This window comes from Peromyscus californicus, unplaced genomic scaffold, assembly GCF_007827085.1.
Source record: "Peromyscus californicus insignis strain IS unplaced genomic scaffold, ASM782708v3 Scaffold_3__1_contigs__length_106647218, whole genome shotgun sequence".
Classification (NCBI taxonomy): domain Eukaryota; kingdom Metazoa; phylum Chordata; class Mammalia; order Rodentia; family Cricetidae; genus Peromyscus; species Peromyscus californicus.
In genome coordinates this window covers 85,384,542-85,401,941 of record NW_026294551.1, presented here as the reverse complement: position 1 = coordinate 85,401,941, position 17,400 = coordinate 85,384,542, and the positions used below count along the sequence as shown (strand labels likewise).

Below are 17,400 nucleotides of genomic sequence, written 5' to 3'. Positions count from 1 at the left end.
AAAAGAATGAAAATTTCAAAACCCAACCCAAAGTCTATTCTTTTGAGAAGATCTTCTTGAGCTCAGAGGGAAGTGATTTCCTTATTTCTGAAATAGTGGGTGCAATTATAAAATTCCAATACATAGCATGAAATCAAGAAAATTGATATACAGCTAAAGTAGGACTCGTAGGGGTTCACAGAGACTGAAGTAACAAACACAGACCTTATGTTGGTTTGAGCTAGGTCCTTTGCACATACTTCATGGTTGTGTAGCTTGCTGTTCTTGTAAGACTCCCAATAATGGGACTGGGGGATGTCTCTGACTTTTATCCCTGCACTTGGGATCCTTGTCCACCTGCTGGGTTGCCATGTCCAGCCTTGATATGAGGGTTTGTGTCAATCTTACAGTATCTTGTTAGGCCGTGTTGGGTGGATATCCCCGGGAGGCCTGTTTTTTTTTCTTTTGGGGGGGCAGAGGAGGAGTTGATTTGGGGAAGGGGGGGTGGGGAGAGGGACTGGAATGAGTGGAAGAAGGGGCAACTTTTGTCAGGACTTAATGTATGAGAGAAAAACAAAAGTTAGAAAAAGAAAGAAAACTGACTGAAGTCATTCACACACACATACACACACACACACACACACACACACACACACACACACACACACACCCTCCAAGGAAAAGAAAATCATACTGAGTTCACTCAATGTAAGTTTATCTAGCACATACTGTACCTGTGCAAAACAAAGGAAATGAGCCACTGGCAGTTGAAGGAGAATCATCTGTCTTTTCTTTTTGTCGATTCACAAGTAAGTGTCTGAAAGAGTTAAATTTTATACACACACACACACACACACACACACACACACACACACACACACACACAAAAGCCTCAGAAGAAATGCAAGCACCTTCACTGCAGGATCAATAGGACCATGGGTTTCTTGATTCAAAGTTCCTCAAGGCGTTGCTACAAATTGACAGACAGTCTCTTAGCACTTGACTTGATATGAGAAACAGTGAAAGACATGCAGACTTTGGAGTGGAGAGCCTTATCTCAAATAGTTCCATGCTGGCCAGACAAGCACCGTGGCTCAAGAAGGCGAGCCAGCTCATCCATAAGTCAATTGTGAATTACTCTCTCTAAATTGGCTCCACAGCTGTGGTTTCCAATGCCTGGAGTACCCTTCAAATCAGAGAGAGAGAGAGAGAGAGAGAGAGAGAGAGAGAGAGAGAGAGAGAGAGAGAGAGAGAGAGAGGGAGGGAGGGAGGGAGGGAGGGAGGGAGGGAGAGAGGGAGGGAGAGAGAGGTGGAGGGAATGAAAGCCTGCTTTCCCCACAAACACACACCTTTTGGCTAGCTGCCATCCTAACTTGTGGAGACGTGCAGATCTAAAAGGACCACTACTGGAACTCTATCAGAAAAATGTCATGTCAAGAGTTTGGCATAGGAGCTGCCAGCAGGCACTCAGACACATCTTATTCCAGGCCTGACCTACACAGGAGGTTTATGAAATAACTCAGTCCTAAGACAGCCTAACGTTCTCAACCCCCTCTCCTCCAACAACAGGAATCAGGGAAATAGTGCTGTGATTTTATTTATTTTCGAAAGAAAATGGGGTTCTTGTTTTTAAGACAAACAGAGGAATCTGAGGAATAACCTACAATACTAGCCCCTTCCTTAAGATTTTAAGAAAACCAACAATCTAGCAATAGGTACGAGTTACAAAAACTGTATTTCACTCTCTCCAACAGCAGATAGATTGCACTTTTGTCTAACCCACTGAATGTAGTTGTAGAGTTAGATGTGGAAGCGAATGATAAATGCAGATGGGAGCTGATATTTCAGGGTACAGCAACAACCCTGCCTCCTGGTGACATGCTATATAGGTGTGATATATGTATATGTCACACACACACACACACACACACACACACACACAGAGTTGTGCAAATGCATGTACACATGGCAAGTGACTGGAGGGAAAAGAAGTCATCTTTGACATGCAAATATTACACATAAACACAGAGAAAGATGCCAGGCAGTGGTGGCACACATCTTTAATCCCAGCATTTGGGAGGCAGGGACAGGCAGATCTCTGTAAGCTTGAGGCCAGCTTGGTCTACAGAGTGAGTTCCAGGACAGGCTCCAAAGCTACACAGAGAAATCCTGTCTTAAAAACAACAACAACAACAAAAATTAAACACAGAGAGGCACGGAAAGAATGCAGAGGACACACTATCATCACGGAGAATGCTAAGGATGAGTCCATTCTTAGAAGCCTGCTTCCTGGGCCTGGATCCTTGGACAATGCCTGCACTCCTATTTTACACAGATATCCTTGGGAAAATGTGCCAATCATTTTATCAGCAGGTTAACCGTGATGCTATTATCACCCGGCATAAGCTTACCACCCTGCACCTGTCTTCACAACTCTCCTGGTTTGTGGCAAGTTCCCCAGCTTGACATTTACAACCATGGCTAAATCCTAAAGAGGGCTTAATAAAAAGATTAATTTACTCTTCCTTTCTTTGCACTTTCACTCTCTCTCTCTCTCTCTGGTTTCCCCCATGAGTCACGGTTGGCCATCTACAAGAACAAAATATCTAACTGAAGAAAAGTCTCTTCCAAAGGCAGCATCTGTCTCCCTGGCAGGCTCTGCTGACAGTTGGGGCCTGGCTCTGGAGCTTTTCCTTCAAGAAGCTCTGTGGGGCTGAGCTATTAGTGGGCTCTCCTCTTCCCAGGTGCTGTTTCCTACTGGCTCTTCCCAATTGGAAAGAGGGATTTGTATATATTTATCCTTTTGAGAATCTGCTATTGTGTAAATATCTCCAGTTGAGACCCCCGTGGGAAGCCACACAGGACAAGGGAGCTCTTACATTTCTCTTCTTGCGGAACCTCCATCAAATAGCTTAGCAATTCCCAAGGGTCTGCTCCTGGGTATTATTATGTAAGCAGTTTCTCCTACAGAAAGAGAAAGAGATGCGTAGAGACACTGAAATAAAAATGCCCACAGCTCTCTAAAGGAATTTCAAAATAGCAACTTTCTTAAATACCAAGGAAAATACCTGGTTCTTCTCCAAATCCCAAGATAGTCTGTGGTAGATGGAGAAATAGATGGTAGAGCTGGGGGGGGGGGGGGAGGTGAGGGGCGGCAAGGAGGCAAAGGGGACCATGAATGACACTAGGAAATATAAACCACACCAAGTCACGCAGCAAGCTTGAGCTGAGGAATTTCTGTCACTTTGGCAATTTAGTGAAAAATACTTAGATAAAGCCATTCTGCATTTTGTTTGGAAAGTGCCTCAGGTGGGGGCATGATTGCAGAGCCACGGTATTCTAGGCTTGGCACATCTGTCTAATTCTAATTTGGAGCTTAAAACCCTTCTGTCAGGCTCTCCCTCTCCTTCAAAATTTCTTCTCAAAAAAAATTTTTTTTTTCTTTTCAAACAATGACTCAAGCCTTAAAACCTCTGGAGGCTCTGGATTCTTCAAAAAAAAAAAAAAATTAGAGATTGTCTTCTGCTACTCCCAAGTCTCCTCATAGTTCGAAGAAAACAGGGAGCAGCCGGGGAGGCCAGCTCTCTGTGGCTTGAGGTGCTCCCGAGTTCCCCGGAATCACGTGAGATAAAAAGTGTTTGGGATCAATTATCAATAACCTTCTTGTGGAAAGTAAAAGTCATTGAAACTTAAGACTTAAGCATTTAAGAGAATCGAGGAGCTCCTTGAATTTAACATTTTCTAAGAATAAACACAGAGAAAAAGATTAAACCTTCAAAGATCACACTTATGTAAGCCAGACAACAACAAAGAGCTACACAGCGGAAGACTTGATCTCCAACAAAGTTGGGAAGAGAGGATTTTGCATGAAACTGCTCCTCTGGCTAGACCGCTTTTGTTTACAGTAAGTAGAGTTTGGACCCATTACATATTCTTTCTTAGGTTTTCCTAGTGAATTGAGGTTGTTAAAGTAACACTGTAATTATCTTTTATCTATGGCATGATTTATTTATAATATGAAATTTCCTTTTACATTTTTAAGTTATAATAATTCAGTGTTCTCCTTAATAGTAAAATAATGGAATATGGAACAAATATTTATCTCACCATTTCTTCTCAAGAATTCTTTGATGATGCTTTGATTAATATATATATATGTATATATGTATATGTATACATGTATATATATATATATATATATCACATTTTGTTTTAAAGATTTAAAGTTTTTTTCAGTTTTAAAGGTCATATTTAGAATGGATCCAACTATGAATATGAATGAGCTGGAGGCTACGCCTAAAGCTGGTGCCTTTTCAAGTAAAAAAAGACTTACTAATAGTTCCATTTGTTTTCCATTAAAAATCTCCTCATTGTATTCACAGCAATCCACATGGCAGTATCTGAGCCTGCTTGGACAAAGCATTTGCTTTGTGTGTATCAGATGCAAAATTTACTTAAATTCCAGATAATTACAAGTGCATCTGCTAGGCTTTGTCACTGGTCTATACGAACATTTTCACAGTGTATACAAAGAGCAATTACCCAACAACTAAAGAAAAAGAAACAGTGATTTCTGAAAATTATAGCCAGCTTCTTTATCAAGGAATAAGTTTGTGCTAAAAGAATACAACCCCAAAACACTTTAAAAAAAAAAAAAAAAAAAAGCTTTCACTCACACCACATACATTATCTACAAAGAACAAAAAAGGAGCCTTTTCAACTGTTAAATTACTAGGTATGAAACAAGGATAACTGCAATTTCAAATAAAATCATCTCACAAAACATTAAAGTTCCCCTGGAAAAGGGTGGGGGCACAAAATATCCCAACAACACAAACACATTTAAACCATTTTGATGCAGTGGTAAATGTTCTCATTCTCTGTTCATGACAAAATGTTGCAAAAATAGTCACTTACCCTATTTCTCATCAATTCTGAGTTCTCTAATTTGAAATATAAGTTCACAGAATCAAGAACATCAAAACAGAGAAGATCTGAAAATAAAATTCGAAAGTATTGGCTTTATACATTTAAGTACTCAATTCAAGGTCTGCCTATGGAACGCCAGTTGGGCCATTTGATCAACAGCTCTTTCTCTTCCCTCCCCCCACCCTTTCCTCCCCTTTGCTTTCTTTTAACTTCATGCACAATCCCATTTCAACTGTCACACTCTACACAGCCAGCCTTCCTTCAAAGCCCAATCCAATTTTCAGACTTTTACACCTCATGCCAGCTAAACAACATCAACGGCTCTCCTGTGCAAAGGCCTAATAGAGTAGATCTGTTCTTTTTCTTTCTTTCTTTCTTATTCTTTTTTTTTTTTTTTTTTTTTTTTTAAGAAATTCGCAAAGCTATTCACAGTGGTCACAATAGTAGCGTAGGAATAGTTTCAGAGACAGAGCTATTTAACACTGACAAATTTTTGTGACCTTTGACTTAGATGGAATCCATCAGTTTTGTGGTCACTGATTTCCTCTTCCACCTTCATTTAAATATCTTCATTATCATTCTGTAAAATGTATTATGTTACTGGTCAAAGCTATTCGTCAGTAAAAAGCCATCTTCATATTCCCCAAACTGGAAAATCATCATTATCATTAATATTTCATAGAACTGCATTAAATGAGACAATATTCAATATTTAACTATCTAATCCTACAGTAATTTATATTAGAAAATACCAACCATGTGAGAATTCAGGCAGTCAGATTATTTTATTGGATGAACCTTTGTCGTTATTAATAACACTTCAGTGTCTCATATTTTTTCAGCACAGAGTGTAACATCCAAGGACTGAAAGTGATTTTGTTTCTAATTAATTCTCAAAATCCTTGGGAGACAGTGATGGAAGGATAAATATATTAATTCAGAATTGAAGAATTAAAGACTGAGCCTTCAGAAGCAAAAGTTGTATCTGGGATACGAATTACTTGCGTGGTCCCGTACCTCACTGGGTTTACTAATAATTTAGTAAGAGGCAGAATGCTTTAAACCTCAGAGAATCTGAACACACAAGTAAAAGGAAATTCAGTTGTATCCCTTTCAAGTGCCACAATTATTCTTATTTCAAATTGACAAATCGAGGCATAGTTTTTATGATATTTCATGCACAAATCATGTGGCTGATTGGCTTACTGGCCATTGTTAGGCCATCCAGCTGATCCCTCTATCCTCTGCACAAATTCTTTCTACCTTCTACTTAGCTGTTTTTGAACTTTGAATATTCACAATTGGACAAAGATTGGTCCATTGCAGGTAATTTATATTTAACTTTGAACATAAGAAGAGTTTGAGTGGATAGCATTTTACTAAGTTTCCTGGTAATGAGAAAATGAATTTTATAAGTTACATATTTTAGATTGGTGTATGTTTATGAAAATCAAAAGCATTGTGCTTAGTAATTTTATAATCAGGAATAGCCTCTGATTTGTCTTTAGGAAACAAAAGATCTTCATGTTGCTATTGACTTTTCAAGTGCATATTCTGAGGTACTTGTTATATATCACCTAAGATCCTATAGCTCAATATAAAGAATAATAAAATATATTGAAGTATTGTTGTTTACATGTTTTATTGACTCCCTTCTTTCAGTCTGAAGAAATTCTGTTTATCTTCTATAGACTGTCCACTGTTGTCTCACAGTACGGAACACCAAAGAGTCAGCCCCAATAGCTTAGAGTTTTAGTAAGAGGGGTGCAACCACCACAGAAAGACAGGTCACCATTAATTGGATGGGATACATCAGCCTAGAACTTTGAATAGGAAACAAGGAAGCCTCAGAATCAAGGGCAGAGTGATTGTCCATTTGCACATGATTGATGCAAAGACATACACTTCTAGTGGTAACAGCAATGGCAGTGGAAGCTCAGTTGCTAGTGCAAAAGACATGTTGGGCTCCAGCAGAGCAACGGAACCCAGGGGCAGCAGCACTGAGCTTGGTTTCCTATCTTTCTCAAAGTTCCTGAGAGTCTGATCAGCCTTATAACCCAAGATTATTCTCTCTCCCTCACAATGAGAACACGACCTGATTCCGAATACAAAACATTTCAAATTGTTTCAGTTAATTATATAATAAAGTAAGGAAAAAAAAGATGTGTTTCAATATTGTGAATTGAAGAAAAATATCGCTTATCAAAAAGACGTGCATCCAGAAGGACCCCAACAGTCGCTGATAAACTATCTCATAAGTGCTTAGACATTCTCATAACCAACCAACCAAAAAGAAATGAGCCAAGTGCCTAAGTTTAAGAGAAGAACACACCATCAATGGCTCTACATATTTTTTCACCCATTGCTTCTCCAATTCAAACAGTCAAGGAACAGATGATGGAAAAGAAATTTGGATGGTTTGTCTACTATTTGCTGGAAATGACTTATGAACATCTTGAAAGTCACAGTCAAAATGAGCATGAATCATGAAGCTGACAGGGGATCTCAAAAGTCAGAGCAGACGGACCAAAGTCCAGGAAGCTATTACCTGGAGCCTCAGAAAGGGTCACAGTGCCTCCATGCACTCTTCCTTTACCATCTACTTTCAAGCTAGTCACCTCATGCTTTTCAAGAACATTACCTTTCCTGCAAATGACTGATAAGAGATAAATTTACGAGCATCATCACATGAAAAGTAAACCCCAGAACTTGCATATTAACCCTGTGATTTCATGTTGAGGAAAGAGATCTTCAGAGACGAGTTTTCACCCTTGGGATGTGAGGAATGAATTAGCAGTTTCTGGAATTGTCAAAATTATCTTCTTGATCTCTCTTTTTTTTCTTTTTTCAGGAAATCATAAGTATCACTTATGAACAATGCAAATGGATAGCTTGGGGTATGAAGTGACTTAGCCACTCACTCACTGATTCATGTCACACAGGTAAGAGGCACAGACTCTGAAAAGCTCCAGTATTAGGATTTCTTCTTATTCGGAAACCCAGAAGTTGAGGAGGACCTGACTTCTGCAGCTAGAGACACACCGTTGAATACTCACCTTCTGGCTTCACCCTGTGGGTAAGCATGCCCGTGACCAGATAGCTGAATGTTTCCAAACAAAGAAATGGAAGGAAAAGATCCCTGACCTCGCCTAAAGCTATGCTTTTCGTAGAATAAATACATTTGAAGTTGCAAGGAAGGGCTTCAATGTGTGCTGTACACATACACCAAAACAAATCGGTAAATAAATAAAACGGAAAAGGAAAGGAGCATAGTGGCAAAAACTTCTGAATGTTCCTAATTAAAATCGTATTTTAAACATATACACATACATCAACATAAGGTATTTTCACCTATAAACTATAAACGTCTAGCACACAAACCAGTAATCCTCATACACACATGCCCTAAACTGTGTATGATTCTGTGTGTACCCCATGGGGGCTTAATAAACACTTATGAATTGACTGACAAGAGAAAAACCAAGAAATGACAACCTTCAGGGTAGCCGTAACACAATTTTAACTTGAAAATTGCCCAGAAATAGACTTCACAATCTATGGGAACATACACAAATCATATAAAAAAGAAGTGGTGCCCCTCATATACCTAGACTGGCCTTAGGGAATAGCTTAGTGAAAAATCGCTGCTGTAGGAAAGAGAGTTCAGCCTCTGTATCTATTTACTGTTTGGCTTCTACAGCGAATCCAGCTACAAGCAACGTTTATTCTGTAATAAAAGGTATTATAAGATCAGGTTTAACATTAAGATTAGAAGAAATACAAAGCTGTGCTCAATCTTTAACACGTTTCTCACAGAGTCTACAAGGATCACCCACCCTTCCTTTCAAGTCTCAAGATTCATGTTGCCATTTTAATTTCTTTGCAGAAAAAAAAGTAAAGAAAAAAATTGTAATCTCTAATGCTGAAATAGTTCTTCAATAGAAGCTTTCCCAAACAAATGGAAATTAGTAATACATCACAAATCTAACCATCATTTTCACAAAACGACACATTCATAGTGCACTGAACTCCTGAAAACACACCTCATCCTGCATCCTGGAAGAAAGCTTTCGAATGTCTCAAGTTCCAAAGTGCTGTTTTCTTCCCTGAAGTTCATATTCACTTCCTACCTTGGGAGACCAGAATGGGCCAGACATAACAATTTACCAGTCCTTTTGGGTGAAGAGTGATTATCAATAACATTCCTCCTATCAATTTGGTTTTGCCAAATCTCTGTGAAACAGTGAATAGTTCAGCCACTGCCTACTTTGAAGAGCCATTTCCTTCCACCTTAGTAGATTTCCAAAAATATGATGAGAATTGGGGGCGGCAGAATAAGAGAGAAACCACACTGAAGATTTATGCCGTTAGACTGATAGGGTAAAACAAGAGAAATAACCAGGGTTAGTTGCAGAGGGAATCTTAAGTGAAAATACACAAGAGAAATAATAAAAGCCTGCTTACATGTATCTGTACCATCAAAGGCCAAATACAAGCACCTCCTTTAAATGTAGCAATGCTGTCTTAGCATTGGCCTATTTGAGCAATTCACAACCACAATAAAACTTTGCACACACCATCTTATTCCCCTCTTTAGTACCACCTTATTCTCTCTGTTTCTCCCATCCTGGAACTGAAAAGCAAATGCAGCGTCTTGTGCTTGCTGGACAAGTGCTCTGCCATTGAGTTCACCTTATTCTTCGTACCTATTCAGACCCTTATATTACTAACACTCCCTGCCTTTGTCCCCAACTCACAATCCCTCTCCAGGATGGGCTTGATCACCTGCTTGGTTAGAAAATTGAGTCTGTTTTCCAATCTACACTTTCAACATCTAAATCACTACGTGTTTCTAAGAGTATAAAGCATGCTAGACTTCTTAAGGATAGCGATTGTTTAGGAAAGTTACTGCTTTCAGATTTCCTGACCTTTCCTATGTCAACACAGACACACCTTGATTTTCAAATGATATCTTTCAGGTTTTGGATTCTCACCATACTGCAAGGGGAAAGGACACGTTGATTTTGCCTCCTGTTTATTTTCTTGGCTGCCTCATGTAGCTGTGAGATTGATGATTGATCGTTTTTCCACACTCACCCACAGCCTTTTTTGTAGCCACATGTAAATTTGCCAATGGGTAATTAAGCAGCAGACACATCCAATAAATATAATAAATAAATTTGATTTTTCCCCTCTTAGTAATTGGTTTCATCTGACTGAGTCTGATGGCATGTAGGGATATATAAACAGGATTAGGAAAGAGAAAAATTAGATGCTGGGTCATATGAATTGTACAGCCCTAACCACTGTGAAATGTCTCTGTAATATCTATGTTATTCTTGGGGTTAAAATAGAGAGAAGCAGGTTATCTTTTCCCAAGACATTTCAGTGAAGTTAAAAATAAAACTGGAGGCAAGAGCATTAGTGTAAGAAAAGGTTAACCAACTACAGAGCTTCTTTTCCTTTCTTAAGTGCCCTCTTCCCCCAACACCCACTATCCTTCCCTTGTTCCATCACTAAACTAGTACTGATAGTTCCAGACCTTGACTGAGGTCTCCAAGTAAAGTTATCACATCAGACAGGGCTACGTGAATAGAAAGGACTTGGATAGACTAGGAGACAAAAAGGTACCCAGACATTTGTGCACAATTACTGCCTGTGCAAATGCTACAGTGACACGAAATGAAATCATTTTTCCCATACACCCTGCACACCCAAAGAAAAGGGCATTTTCCTGCATAGTAAAGAAAGTGCCCACTTCCATTCCCATTTGATTTCTTGGATATCATTTTGAGAGCAGATTGCTCTTGCCACCACAGGCACAGTACCTGACTTGTCTCTGGAATCCTAATATTGAATATTGAAGGAATAAACTAAGGTAAAGACTAAAATGTACTCTGGTACAGTTTTCATTTTTCTGTGTGTCTTCTAAGTAATCTCTGCTGAAAATGTAGTATATATTCAAATGCCCTAATGTCCCCGATGCCTTCAAAATGAGCATGGTTAATATTTAAAAATGAGCTGCAAAGAGTCTGTAGTAATAAGTATGATTTTGGATGTACAAATATACAGATTACTATAGGCATAGATATAGATAGCTTCTATAATACTGTCTCATCATTAGAAATAATTTAAAAACTTAAATTTTTTTCAACATTTAGAATGGAATTTCGATGTAGCTTTAAAAAATGATACTAAATGCTTACATTTTTTAAATGGTTATTTTACACAACTGGATTTTCTTAATCTCTGCCCAAATGAGGTCTATTTCAGTATACTTTTCCCATATATGCTCTTATTCCTCCTCTTAAAGCAGGAGAGATATCAAAACATTGGATATCAGTTAAGCCCTAAGCAATAACAACCAAAAAACAGCATTTAAATATAAGTTCCTACCAAAAGAACCCTGTCCCCTCTAAAATTTAGAATTGGGATATCACCCTGAGTATCAACTTTATTGCTTTGATATAACTAATACTCTCCGACTTTAGCTTTACCTTCTAGTAGGTAAACATTAAGGAACATAAATAAGTTAATAAATTTATTGCTTATTCTTTTGAACCATATTCCCAACTATATCATTTGACAGGGTACAAAACTCCTTTTTCTATAAACTTCCAGTAAGCACAAAGGACATTTCCAATGACGATGTATAATGCAAAATGTCTAAACTTATAAAAAAAACAAAACAAAACAAGCCAAAGCTTATAAAGCACTAAGTAGCTTACTGATTAAAGCAATAAAATGTACTTTCTGGAAGCTGAGTTTTAAACTTTTGTAAATCTACCTTCTATTCTACTGCATTGAAAAGAACGAACAAGCAGAAAAACTTCGTATTTTGTATTTGTGTCTCAAAATATGTGACAGAGCTACCTCAGCGAAGACAGAGCAGCAGGAGGGACAGTTCCCCAAACCGGGAGATCTGCAGGCAGACACAGTCCCCTTCCCAACTGCAGGCCAGTCCAGAACTGGGCACCTCAGAGGAACCAAGTCTCTTCCCAAACACACAGCACTGTATTTCTTCAAGACAGACTTGACTGTTTAGCACTTCTCATGCATGCACACTCTAGCAGGGGCCCACACTGTTAGTAATATGAGGGATGCTGTCAACTGGTCGGTTCAAGTCACATTGTTTCAGGGGAGGAGTTGTGGAACTCTTTACCAAGAGAAATAGATTTTACTTTAACATACCACTGGCATTGTTTTGTTTGGATTTCTCTTTATTAAGCTTACTGAGTTAAAACACCTGCTCTCTTTTCACTCATAGCACAGCCAACCACTCCCCCCCTCCCCCATCCTGAGAATTCCTTTTGCCTATGAAGATTGCAATTTTATGCCCGGGGCTAATGGACCAATGAAAGAGTTTTAGGGAAAAAAACTAAAGGAACTTCATTTGTGGACTAGTTCTCAGAGTTCTTCATGTTTTGCTATGCAGCAACTGGTTTTTGAGAGCTGCACTACTTCAAGTTCAGAATAACAAGGTAGTATATACAATATACTACATTGTGCAGGGACACATATGTTTTAAAGAAATGGATGTATGCTTCTATAGCTTCTAGGGCCTTTTGAAAAAATTAGCAGCACAACTCTTAGTTCATCTAAAATAATTACATTAAGAAGTGTTTTGTCTTTCTTACCTGGGAAAAGAGACCAAGATAGTAGAAATAACTGTATGTTGCTGGTTGTACATATTATGAAACAATGCGACTATTTCTTATATAAATCAAACTAAAACCAAGAAATACAAAGAATACTTTAGCAAAGCTGCTATTGACTCTCAGCAGAAGGAATTCCATAAAATTACTAATATATTTAAAAAAAAACATTAAATTCATTATTCCCTACTCACAAAATTTATCTCATTTAATCAAATACCATTACGTATCTTTTCACTGAAAATGCATATTAAAACTGCAAGTATTTAGGTGCTATCTGATGGCTGAAAGTCCTCTGCTCCACCTCTTCAGAGAGTGGAATGGAGAGTGTGAACACATAAGGGTTACCAGGAGTCAGCAGCAGATCAAAGAATAAAACTGTTGCTCCATGCAAAGTAATGAGGAAAAGAAAAGATGCTTTGTCCACAACCTTGTGTGAGGTAAGCAGTTTGATAGTAAGTTTTCCCTCTCCAAATCTCACTATCAGATTAACTTGCAGCCCTCAGATGGGGAGGGATTTAAAAAAAAAAAAGCCCTTGGAAATGACCTTGATCATATTTCACCAGAAATCACTTCTCAAAATCAGTCTGCACAAAAGGGAAAACTAGGAAGGAGCTAGGCGATGCAGGTGCTCCTGAAAAGCACACAGTTAGTTCAAAGTTCCTTTCACTCACACAAGGAAAGGGAATTGCAATTAATTTTAAGAAACATTCAGTAGCTCTAGCATAATCAACACGTTGGACATGCAGAAAAACCTCCATTCCTATAAAGATGCAAGCAGGAACTCTAACAATAGAGTCAGACATGATTGTCAAGGTCTGTGAATCCAGTCTCAGACACCTGTCCTTCTACACAGCTCCCTTGCCAAAAAAGAAGTTACTTTCTCCAGGAAGTGCAAAGCTTTTGCACATACTGAAATGCCACAGGAATACCAACTGAAAGTAAACTCTCTAATTTACCAACAAGCCTGTCAAGATGATGATACTATTTTGATACATTAACTTGAAATCAACATCAGGCACATGAGTTAAAGGCTCTTAGTGAAGATTTAATAATAAACTTAATGATAATAATAAACCCATCAACTACACCAACAAGCCACAGACATGCTACCATAGAGAAACCACATTAGAGCAATTGAAAATCCAGTTAATTGAACAGTGGTATAGCTTGCCATTGAGTTGAAAACATGGAGGTGTTGAATATTTTAACACAAAATATCAGAGCGTTTTAGAAGTTGCCAGGAAACTAGAAGTCCACAGAGGGGTGGGGTGGAGGGAAACAAAACAAAACAGAAAACAACCTCAGCAGGAAAGAAATGTGTTCTTAAAAAAAAAGCACAGTCCTGGTCTTCCTCTACAGTAAAGATGCTAAGAAGGAAGCTAATTGTGATGTTTGTATATAAAGGTGTGCTTTGAATATGTTCCAATTAGATGGCTTGCCCCATGGGCCCATCAAAAGAGTCCTCAATGTGGTGGTCAGCTCTCTCTTAGTGCCCATGGTTGTGGGTGTTGTGGACTACTACTGTAGCTGCTCAGCATGGGGTGCACTGCCCTGGGTTTGGTCTTAGAAGGAGAATACTAAGATGTTTTGGATGCCTTAGTTTCAGAGGATTGGGGGTTACTATGTGAATACATTTTTGTTTCTTTATGATTCATACAAGCAAATCCTTCAGTCAAAAACTGTTCTAAATGAATAGAAGCGGAGTGTTTTGCTCCTCCAATTTAATCAAAATGGTAAACTCAAGGGTCCATGAAAATATTTTAAAACGGCAACATTGCCATCTCAAGAGAGTCCTGAATAAACAGCACTCTCTTTCCAAATAAGATGCCTCGGTTTTTTATTAGTAGGATACAAAGGCAGAAATAAGGTTTAGATCTCAGGAATTTTAAGAATGGCTTTTGTCAACCCTAGGGGAAACAGAACAGGTGAACCTGCAAGGTGGTTTAAGGGAGATTTGCTCTAACATACAGCAGAACCTGACTACTTGAGTTAATTTACAGCTGGTTTTATTCTTCAGTCCTGAATACACTATGCTACCTTCTGCAGTTCTCCCAACACCAGCTAAGTTTACATTAAAGTGAAGTTTAACAGTATTACGGCAAGCCATGCTCCCTACACCCAGGCAGCCTGCTGCTCTTGAGGTGGCTACTACACCGTAGAGGCAGTCTTCTTTACAGAATAATATTCTCCCTGTGCAAAAGCACATGTGCCTCGGAGCATTCCTAACCTGGGTCTCCTCATCTGAGTTTAGAGCCCCGTGCATTTGGAGGTGATAATGTACAAGCACAGCTCTCCTCTCTACTGTACAGCTCCCACAATACCACCAATGCATTTCTACATGGCTTAGCAGAAAATTTCCAACCCTAAACCCATTTCCTTCTAAATCGCTGATTTGCCTTTACTTACTGACCCTTCAATTTTTCTACTGAACTGGAACTGGGAACTTGAGGAGGAACAAAAAAGACAAATGAAATATCGTAACTACCCAGAACCCTCTAAAGGACTCAAATTATTTGATGGCATTAAAGAACTATTATATGTGATATTAAAAATAATGTTTAAAATGGACCCTGGCAGCAAGGGTGATGGAGTGAATTCTGTTTTTAAGAAAGAGTAAGGGTCCAATTTGCATGCATTACACTGGCTATTTTAAATAATTTCATTCCATGTGTATAGCAGAAACTACTCTCCTTCTCCCCAATTGACAAGACACCACTTCAAGTAAGAGCTGAGAGAGGGCTGGTCTGAGGTTAGCAAGCTCTGTATGTCTCACAATTGTGAATAAAACAATACCAGCATCCTCCCTGCTTCTTCAAAACCCCAAATTTATTATTAAGTAAATTTAACCATAGCTCAGTCAGTGGAGTGGAGGATGCACTGAGCCACTTATCTGTTTATTATCTTTGCAAGCCACATGAAAAGCCGTGTCTATTATTGCTTCCTGCAAATCTGCAGCAATGTAATGCAAAACAGCATTTTTAAAGAAATTCTCTTTCGGAATGCAAAGGATTCTTCCTGCAATTTTGAATATTTTAGCCAGCGTGTACCATACAGTAGGTCTGGAATCACTGGCATCGGTCATGCTGTTAAAACTGAGTCAAAACGCATTGTAATCCCGGAGAGCGATAACCTTAAACATGAATGCAATGTTAAAATGAATCCTAAAAGAATCCCTATAATTGCGATGAACATTAGAGAGAAAGCGGCAAGTCCTTCTGCAGGGAAATAACAGCCGGCTCTACCAATCTTTCCCCTCCCCGCCCCCAAACTCATGCAACTAATGATGACCTCCCGAAGTGCCGAATTTAAATGTTCCAGCATTCATCTGAGGATGAAGGGAGAAAGAAAAAAAAATAAGAAAAAAAAATACACAGAAAACCATGAAACAAGTTGCAAACTGCACAAACGCAAGGCGAGGGAGAGAAAACTGCAGCGATTCAGGAGCGATTGCAGAATGAAGAGCAACAGAACGGAAACGAGGAAGAAAGAAAAAAGAGGGGGAAAAAAGCCTTAAGCATTAAAGAGTAAGAAGTGAAAAACATTTACCAGCAGCTCGGTCAGTAGCTTCGCTCCCTGACACCATCTACATAGAGAGAGAACTTAGCCTAGAGTCTTCGGTCCCAGCTCGCTTTGGAGCAAAATTCCTTCACTTCGAGGGGGCAACACACACCCTCCAGAAAGAGAGAGAGGGAAAGAAGGGGAAAAAAAAATAATCCCAAAGACCTAGCCAGGCTTTCTCCCTCCTCCCTCTTACCCGCCCCCCAGACTCCCCAAACGGTGCTCGCTGCTTCTGCACAGTTCAGGCTTTGCTGCGGAGGCGCCGCTGCCGCTGCTGCCGCGGCTGCCGCTGCTGCTGCTGCTGGAACTGCTACTTCAGAAACGATTAGGAGGAGGACGCCCAAGCACGACCTGAGCCTGCGAGCCACCCAGGACCAATGTGCAACCTGCTCTGGAATCAAACCCATAACACACGCAACGCACACCCAGTGGCTCCTGCACGCGCACACACGCGCCCGCCCGCGCGCCGCACAGACACACACGCGCGCACACACATATGCACACGCGCGAGCGCGCACATACACACATGCAAACACGCGCACACACGCACACACAGAGGCGCGGAGCTCCGCTCACCGCCCGCCCGCCCGCCCGCCCGCCCTCCCGCGCTGTCCCTCTGTGGGAAGTGAGAGCCAATCCCCGGCCCCGAGCGCGCGCACAGGGCCCAGTAGCCCCAGCTGGGTTGGTGCCTCTGGGTCTACCGGGTAGCGAGCTCCAGGAGGGGCTCTCGGCTGGGAAAAAGGGGCGCTAGGGGCACGTGTACCCCTTTGTCTGCAGAGACACCCCCCTCCTCCTTCCAGCCGGGCGTTTCCAAGAGCAGAAACTGAGCGCGCCAAGCCCGGGCCGCGTAGAGTTCAGTTCGGCTCAGGGCTTGTCCCGGGCAGGCCCAGTTCCCTAGCTGCACGCACCGAGAACTCTGCTTTGCTAAACCCGATGCACCACGGCTGCACCCGGGGCTCTGCGAACTAGGGAGCATCGCCAGCCTACGCATCCTGCTGGCGACCGGAGCCTGCCCCGGCTCGCGAGCATGCCCAGTGCTCGGCTGGACCCAGACGGTTCCTTCCAGGGTTAGGAATGCAGAGCGCAGCAGAGAGGGCAGAGCCTAGGGAAGGCAGGGTTTCCTGAGCCTTCCCAGCTGCAGACCTACCTCCCCTGGATTGCCAGGTGGTGGCCCTAAACCTGCCCCCAAGTGCGCGGAAATAGGGAAGTGAGGCTTCCAAGCCTCAGAAAACAGTTCCTTTTCTGTCTTTCAGAAAGAGAATTCCAAAAGAAACAA

General features: G+C 40.5%; 1 protein-coding gene across 13 annotated transcripts in view; it reads right to left on the bottom strand.

The window, feature by feature from the left end:
* Positions 1-17,163, bottom strand: part of Tenm2 (teneurin transmembrane protein 2) — a 1,246,916-nt gene extending 1,229,753 nt beyond the window's left edge. For 3 of the 13 annotated variants that reach the window (XM_052758552.1, XM_052758554.1, XM_052758555.1), the window contains exon 1: positions 16,113-16,595. The gene's annotated coding sequence lies outside the window, so the exon portion shown is untranslated. Of the gene's footprint in view, positions 1-2,858; positions 2,877-16,112; positions 16,596-17,032 lie in introns of those variants that run through there. The other 10 variants (XM_052758548.1, XM_052758553.1, XM_052758558.1 and 7 more) reach the window with 5 other exon arrangements.
* Positions 17,164-17,400: the final 237 nt, after the last annotated feature.